This window comes from Coffea arabica, chromosome 2e (genome assembly GCF_036785885.1).
Source record: "Coffea arabica cultivar ET-39 chromosome 2e, Coffea Arabica ET-39 HiFi, whole genome shotgun sequence".
NCBI lineage: Eukaryota > Viridiplantae > Streptophyta > Magnoliopsida > Gentianales > Rubiaceae > Coffea > Coffea arabica.
This window is the reverse complement of record NC_092313.1, coordinates 58795177-58804412: the sequence shown is the minus strand read 5'-3', so window position 1 is coordinate 58804412 and position 9236 is coordinate 58795177.

Below are 9236 nucleotides of genomic sequence, written 5' to 3'. Positions count from 1 at the left end.
AAGTGATTATCTGAAAAGGTCACGAATATGCAAAAATGTGAGACTCGAAAAAAAGAAAAAGAAAATAACAATATACAAATATACATGACCTAAAGGAATGCATTATAACGGGTGGGGGCTATGACTCGTGACTTCAATTTTCCCTTTTGTAAAGGGAATACGAGCGTGCTAAGGTTAGGAAGCCAAACTGGTCCATATCCCATACTTGAGGGGTATTTCTCCTATCTAATCATGCAAATGTACTAACCTAGTTCTAATTCTTGAATGGAATGCAAGTCTAATGTCATGTTTTCATACAAAAATGTAAGGAATATACATAAAAGGGGAAATATGGGATAAGGGATATAAGTATAAAGAGGGATGTCATGCAAAAATGATAAAAAACCTTAGAAAGTAAAAATATGCATGAAAATATAGTGTAGTCACACAAACATGATCTAGTGTGTGGAAGGTCCCTAAGGGTCTAGCATTGGACTAGCCCATATCTAAGAGTTCTCACTAGCATTAGACTAGTGAAAAATCGGAACAAAGGGCCACAACTAGCGTTGGACTAGTGTAGATTCGGGAAATGGACCGCAACTAGCGTTGGACTAGTGTGGTGACGTCACACATTGATTATAACTAACTAATCATATAAAACATAATAAAAGCATGCAAACACATAATATCACATAATACATAATCATGATATCTAGATGCAAGACCCTAAAAAAGCGGATAACACATAACACACAAGCATGCAAAACACACCTAGCAAATAAAACAAATAAACCCCTAACTATTACATTTGGAGGCCCTAACTACAATCTAAAAGGGGAAGGAATAAAATAAATAAATAAAATAAATACCTAACTATTACATATTCTATCTAAATACATATCTTGAACCCCTAACTATTACAACTTGGCATTTAAATGCCTTTTGAATAATCAAAATTGAACGAAATTAATTAAAACAAATAAAGCGAATAAATAAATAAATGAAATGAAAACATTCAAAAGGCATGCAATTAAACACAAAAAGTCACATAGGGGCACATAGGGTCGAGTAAAATCAAAATAAGGGATAGAGTGTACCTCCCGTGAATTGGTACCCTAATGAAATAAAACTTTATTATTTACCCTCTAAAAACAAAGAAAAGGTCAAGGCATCACTTTAATTAACAAATAATCATATGAAATGGAAATAAACACGAAATTGAATCACTCAAGGTATTCAAACAAACTAAACAATCCATATTCATCAAATTAAAACAAACAAGAACTCAATTGAAAGAATTAAAAAAACTTGAGGGATCAATTTATTATTATTACAACTATTAAGGATCTAAAAGGAAATAAATTAGAATTAAGGACTTAAGGTGAAACCTACCAATCAAAGATAAAAATCATAAAAATTAATGAAAACCAATTTGCTACGATTAAGCCACAAAAACACCAAAATTCCAAAAAGAATCAAATTAAAACTATAAATCTAGAAAAGGTTACTAAACCTTCAAATTCATCCTAAAATTTATTAAAAATCTATCCAATAATCATGTTAAGACAAATTAAAGAGAAATGGCATGTTAAGGGGACAAAATTGATTAAGTCATTTGATTAGTTAGGCCAAAGTAGCATTAGGCAAAAACCAAGGGGCTAGAATGCAATTCTTGGAAGATTTCCATGCAAACTTCATGCAAAATTTTTTTTACGAAGAAATCTTCTACAACACAAGCTTTTGGCAGCTGATGAAGCTTTCTGCAGCCCAAAAAACCAGCTGCAACTTTCATTTTCAAACGCGGACTTTAGCCTCAAAACACAATTTTGAGCAAACCTTTTCAACCAAACATTAAAGTTTTAATCTAAACAGTAAGACCACAGGAATTTAACATCCAAACATGCAAAAGGAACCTCAGAATAGGATCACGAAGCTTTTGTAGCTTTCTCCTTTCTGGTTTCCTTCCACTGCAACGTGCGGCATTCACAAACCCAGCTTGCAAACACAGTCAAGTCCCATTTGAACTAAAACAAACAAAACTACCACCTAAACTTCTCACTTTGTAACATGAAATTTTTGGATTTAAACACAAAAAAATAGAGAAAAGGGGATGCAAGCATCGAAATAACATTCTGAAATTTTTCCAGCTATCATTTTCTACCATTGCTGTGTTCATGGTGATGCGATTTTTCCATCCAAACCCAACTAAATACAAAAGCAATGACTCCGAGCCCATGTTGCTAACAATTACCCAAATACAATTACCTATTTTCGACACATTCAATGATGCAACCAACGTAAAAAATGCAGCAAAGATGAGAAAGAAAAGAAACTTGTGATGAACGTGTTAGGGTGGTTATCTAAATTTAGCCTTCGGTGAAAACCATCACCTATTAAACCCAAAATCTATATGGTGATTATTAAGAAATAAATTAACAGGAAAATAGCGGAAGTGTACCTGAATCCATATTGACAAACTTGATACTTGAATCCTTAGAGAATTTGGGGTGGCCTTCCAGGTCAAGACGTATTCGCCGATCCTTGAGAGAGCCCTTTAGTTTCTCTTTGGTATCTTTCCTGATGATGGGATATCAGGGAAGAGATATTTTGTGGTATTAGGAAATACGACAACTGGAATAATCCGTGTGACCTGAGGACCATAACTGTGACAGCCCTACCTTCCCCTAAGGCGAACCAAAGGGGGTAGCGAACTGCCTGCCTAGCTCTCGCGAGGACTAACGGGACAGTGTAAAACGATCTAACACGTTCCGGCACATACAAGCGCGCTTAGACAAGTCAAAATTACGAAATAAAAAAAAAAACGAAAACGGAGTTGGCAATGAATAGTAACTGACACGTCAAAATCCAACCAAGCATCAATCAAACATATACATCTTGAAATTTAGCATTTACATACCAAAAGGACATACCCAAGTTGTCCAATAAGTTTATACAAGTACGGTTTACAAATTACAACTCAACATTTTTGGTTGGATCCAAAATGCACTTAGAGTTTGTTCAAAAGGAGCTATTCAAAATTACATTCACATAAGCTCAACTCGGCAACCAACATTCATGGACTTTCCAAAAGTATTCAAATTCCTGTAAGGAAAACAAAAGGAATAGAGTGAGCTTACGCCCAGTGAGATACTATCACTCAAGCAACCAAGTTCATATAAGCATAAGACTTTTCACCCCAATTCATTCAATAAAGAAGTAAACCAAGATCACACATTAATAAAATTGGTAAAAGGATACGGATGGCTCTCAAGAGCCCATTTCCAGTGTATTCATATACCATCAAGTAATACAGTAAACAGTCGTATAGAGGACATAAAGAGTGAGAGTGATCAAGTACACTCTCGCTTTAATCCATTTTCATGGTGCAAGTAACATTCAAAGCATCAATTGCAAGTATAGCAAAGCCACATAGTAACAAATAAGTGAGTAGTACACTCACCAAGCAAGTAAATGATATTTCATGCACTTCCGCCCAAAGAGCGTCCCGACCCACCGTCACGTCCTAAAACATTCAAATAATCACAATAAGACTCGATTACAAGTCATAACCCAAATCCACATACTACCAAAATAAGGCTCCAAATAAACGTATAAGTACCAAAGTAAGTTAGGGAAAATCCGGAAATGCAAGTTAAGCTCCAAGACCTAAAAACAGTTTTGACGCCATTAAGCGTATTGGACACAACTGGCCCTACGAGTATCAGATGGATGTATACTATACACTGTTTTGAAGCTAACAGAAAGGGCTACAATGTTGAAGAAGGCCACTCAGTCCAGGTTGTAGTGCAACTAAGTCAAAATCGCAATGTACCAAACCAGAACCGTATAAACAGGTTAACAAAGCGCATTCTGGTTAACCAACCATAAGTCAGGCTACCAAAGTCCAATTCAAGTGATTCCAAAGCCATCCGAAAGCTAAGATACCAGGATATTTTCTTAAGAAGACATCAACAACCAAATCAATCGTATTCCCAATCAAATTAACCAAATACCAAAGCTGATTACCAAGTTCGGACAGAAACAGGGCAGCAGGGATATTTCAGTCTTTTCACAGGCTACGCTTCTCCGATTGTCCTGAAATTTTGCAGGCATCTATAAAATATCATTCCATACAACTTTCATGTTTTAACCCAAGGCTAATTCGGCCTCTAACTATGAGGAACAGTATCGGGCAGAATGGTTGAATTGAAACCCTAAATCCGATTTTTTCCGTTCAATGCGGAAATTTTCTGCAAACAACCGCAATTTACGCATTCTAGCTTCATTCTAGATCATTTCCAACCATCATACATGGCCACACAATAGTAATCATATGAAAACAGAAAAAATCATGATTAAATAGAAAATGCACCAAATTCTACCAAAAGTCATGAAACAACACCTAAAATCATCACTTCACCTCACACATGTCAATAATTAAGCATTATTGAGTTGCAAGAAAGGTCCCTTAGTTACTCACCTTAACAACCCAAGAACAAGAGCAATTTAGCACCTTAATCCTCCAAACAACTTCACTAATCACCTCACAACCACTCACTTAAGGGTTTTTATGGAGTAAATGCAAGATTAAACGTTTGGTTTGTTGGATTTGAGCAAGATTGAAGCAAGAAATTGGAGAGCTTTTCCTTTCTTTCTTCCTTGGAGAGGGCCGGCCACAAGCTTGCAGATTTTGGGTGATTTTTGGGTCAATTTTTTATTTATTTGGTAAAAGGTGAATAGTGGTCAAAAGTAAGACTTAATCATATGGTGACACTTGTCACCCTATTTAATGCATGCATATCCCTTTGTTTCCTCAACTCTAATCCATATGGTATCCTCTAATTATCTCATAACACCCGGTAAATTAAACCCAATATCCAAAACTTAACCTAACTGGCCGAATTTTATCGAACTTTTCGCACTAGCGGGTCCCACGTCCGATATACGTCCTTAATTTCTCAAAAACTAACCGATACTAGAAAAATCATCTAAAAACTATATTTACTCATAAAAATTATCTAGAAAATTTTCTAATAAAGAAAATGCAGAAAAGCATGCAATTAAATAAAATAAAACCTAGAAACTGAGAAAATTTACGGGGTCTCACACTCTCTCCCCCTTAAAAGAATTTCGCCCTCGAAATTTCTCACCTTAACTCACGAAAAGTTCTGGATATTTCGTTTGCATCTCTTCTTCCATCTCCTAGGTAGCTTCCTCTACCCCGTGGTTTTTCCACAGTATCTTCACTAACGGAATTTGCTTGTTTCTCAGTTCTTTAACTTTCCGGTCAAGTACTTGTACAGGTTTCTCGTCGTAAGTGAGCGATTCATCTATGTCAAGCTCCTCCGGTTGTAAAATATGGGATGGGTCGGGATAGTACTTCTTGAGCATCGAGACGTGGAAGACGTCGTGAATTCGAGAGAGACTGGACGACAGCTCTAGTCGATATGCTATCGTACCGACTCTCTGGAAAATCTTGTAAGGTCTGACGAACCTTGGTTGCAATTTCTTTCCTCTACCCGCCGTAATGCTCCGTAATGGTGTGACTTTAAGAAACACATGGTCCCCAATTTCAAACTCCAAATCTTTTCTTCGATTGTCTGCGTAGCTCTTTTGTCGGTTTTGAGCAGTTTGGAGTTGTTGCGGTATTAATTTGACCTTTTCTCGCGCCTCCTCCATCCATGGAATAGTTGTTGGATCTAATGCCTTTCTCTCGCCAACTTTGTCCCAGTAGATCGGTGACCGGCATTTTCGTCCATATAGTGCCTCGTATGGAGCCATTTGAATCGACGAATGGTAGCTGTTGTTGTACGTAAACTCTACTAAGGTCATGTGTTGACCCCAGTTGTAAGTGCCCGGTGCAACCCAATGAGTACAAACAAATTCACAATGATGCACAAAGATATATCAAATTTAAGCACAATAAAGAAAACTTAATTAAAGAGAAAGGATAAGAAATGCAAACCAAATATCAAACCAATAGCCTCTTCAATTGATGGCGATGCTAACCAAGATGTACAAGTGAAGGCTCACTCCTTCCTCACCCCAAACACACTTTGGTTGAGCCAAGGAGTTTAGAACTATTCTAGTTAACCCTCAACAACCTACACTTGAAAGATCACTCACCCAATTAAGAACTATTTTATACAAATGAGGCAACCTTCACCAAGGTTTTACCACTTCAAGTGATAGGTTCACCTTCACTAAGGTTTTACTTCTCCTAGAGAGAAACCTTCACTTGAGCAACCTCACAACCCAACTTCCCCAACCCCTTATACAACCAACAAAGAATCTTTCTACTCAAAAATCTCACTTGTAAGCTTGTATTTTGTGTTGGCAAAAGTCCCTTGTCTTCTTGTGCTTTGGGGTATTTATAGAAGGTGAGAAATGGCTTCAAAAGGCTCTCTAACGGTCAAATATTAAATGCTGTCAAAACTAGCCGTTGGCCTGTCGGACGTCCGAACCACCTGTCGGACGTCCGAACCCTGCGTCCAAACCACCTGTCGGAGAGTCATCAAATCTTTGTGAAATTTCTCGGACGTCCGATGCGATCGATGTGCGTCCGATGCGTGCGTCCGATCCTTCCGGACGTCCGATGGTTCCTCACGAGCGTCCGACAGAGTTTCCTTCTTGATGTTCTTCATCCTTTCGGACGTCCGATAGCTTCCTTTCGGACGTCCCACATGAGTGCCCTGTTTTTGCTTCTTCTTTTGTGCCACAAGAATCTGTTCTAACAAATTGCTCACATAAAAACATTAGCCCAAATCTACATTTTAGTTTGTTAATCATCAAAACCAAGGATTGATCGACCAAGGTCAACAATCTCCCCCTTTTTGATGATGACAAACAAAATGAAGATTTCTTTGATCAAATAAGTTCAAATAAAACTCCCCCTTAGAAAATGCCAACATACAAAGAAATTTCAATAAATCCTACTCCCCCTTTTGACATCAATCAAAAAGCAAACTCCCCCTTTATTTTCCAAATCAAGACCATATAGAATGACAAAACTTTCATGATACCAATTGTAATTTTTTATAGGGTTCTTGGGAGTTAGTACAACATGATCTAGCAATCCACATGGATTTCATACCTTTTCTCATAATTTTCTTTACATAGCAATCATTTTGCATATGTCCAAATTGGCAACAAAAGTGACACATGATAGAAGTATTTTGCACATAGGTGGATTTAATGCAACTAATTTTCTTACTTCTTATCATAGCAAACTTATTTGTACCTTGAAAAGATTTGCTTTCTTTTGTTTGAGAAAACGTTTGTTTTTCATTTTGGAGAAACTCGCTCAAGTCATTAATTATTTTCTTTAACACATTTTGTTCCTCCAACATTTTTTCATAAAACTTTGTTTTCTCTTCCAACTTCCTTTTCAAATTATTTTTGCAATCAAAAACACTTTTTTGATTTTTTAAATCATCATTTTCCATTCTCAAACATTTGTTTTCTTGAAAAAGTTTGGAGTTTTCTTCCAACAAATCATTTATTTTTGTTTTCAAATCTTTATTTTTAGCATAAGATTTTCTCAAACTTTTATGCATTTTAATCATAAGAATTTTCACATCATCATCTTCATTATCTTCATCACAAGAAGAGTGATAAGAACTTACCTCATCTTCTCCAACGGCCATTAGTGCCATTTGGGCCAACTCTTCTTTTTCTCTTTTTGAATTGCATTCATCCCATGAAATTTTGCAATCTCCTCTTGAACATCTCTTGTTGAAGATCTTCTTGAAACTTTTGATGTGAGGAGTTATATCATTGTCCACTTCCATGATTTCATTTCCCATGAAGGATGGGTTATCCCCCACTTGAGATGCTTTAAAAGCTATGCCTCTCTTATACATTCTTGCATTTTCTTCCTCTTGCACTTTGAATTTCAGCTTTAATTCATAAGAGGTTAGGGTATCCACAAGAGATTCAATGGACATAGAATTTAAATCCTTTGCCTCTTCTATAGCATTTATTTTGTTTTCCCATTCTTTTGGCAAGGCATTCAAAATCTTTCTATTTTTCTCACCCAAAGAATATTCTTTTCCAAGCAATTTAAGATCTTCAATAATGTCACAAAATCTACTACACATCTCATCAACATTTTCAAGAGGATGCATTTTGAAAAATTCATATTGAGAAACAAGCAAAGATTTCTTTTGTTCTTTAATATCTTGGTTACCTTCATGAAATACACACAATTTATCCCAAATATCTTTAGCTGATTTACAACCTTTAATCCTACTAGATTCATTTACATCTAATGCATTGTACAATATACACATGGCCTTGGCATTCAAAGAAAGGTATCTCTTGTCTTTTTCATTCAATTCTTGTCTAGTCTTTAATCTACTCAAATTGGTGGTAGAGTCAACTATTCTAGCTTCATAAGGACCATCTTCTACCACATACCATAATTCAATATAAACGGATTGTAAGAAAATCATCATTCTTTGTTTCCACATGCTAAAATGAGAACCATTAAACATAGGTGGTCTATCAATAGATTGTCCTTCTAAAAAAGAAACTTTTATGGTTGCCATGATCTTTACTCTAAGCGGTTAAGCTTGATCAAAAGAGACCAAGCTCTGATACCAATTGTAAGTGCCCGGTGCAACCCAATGAGTACAAACAAATTCACAATGATGCACAAAGATATATCAAATTTAAGCACAATAAAGAAAACTTAATTAAAGAGAAAGGATAAGAAATGCAAACCAAATATCAAACCAATAGCCTCTTCAATTGATGGCGATGCTAACCAAGATGTACAAGTGAAGGCTCACTCCTTCCTCACCCCAAACACACTTTGGTTGAGCCAAGGAGTTTTACAACTATTCTAGTTAACCCTCAACAACCTACACTTGAAAGATCACTCACCCAATTAAGAACTATTTTATACAAATGAGGCAACCTTCACCAAGGTTTTACCACTTCAAGTGATAGGTTCACCTTCACTAAGGTTTTACTTCTCCTAGAGAGAAACCTTCACTTGAGCAACCTCACAACCCAACTTCCCCAACCCCTTATACAACCAACAAAGAATCTTTCTACTCAAAAATCTCACTTGTAAGCTTGTATTTTGTGTTGGCAAAAGTCCCTTGTCTTCTTGTGCTTTGGGGTATTTATAGAAGGTGAGAAATGGCTTCAAAAGGCTCTCTAACGGTCAAATATTAAATGCTGTCAAAACTAGCCGTTGGCCTGTCGGACGTCCGAACCACCTGTCGGACGTCCGAACCCTGCGTCCAAAC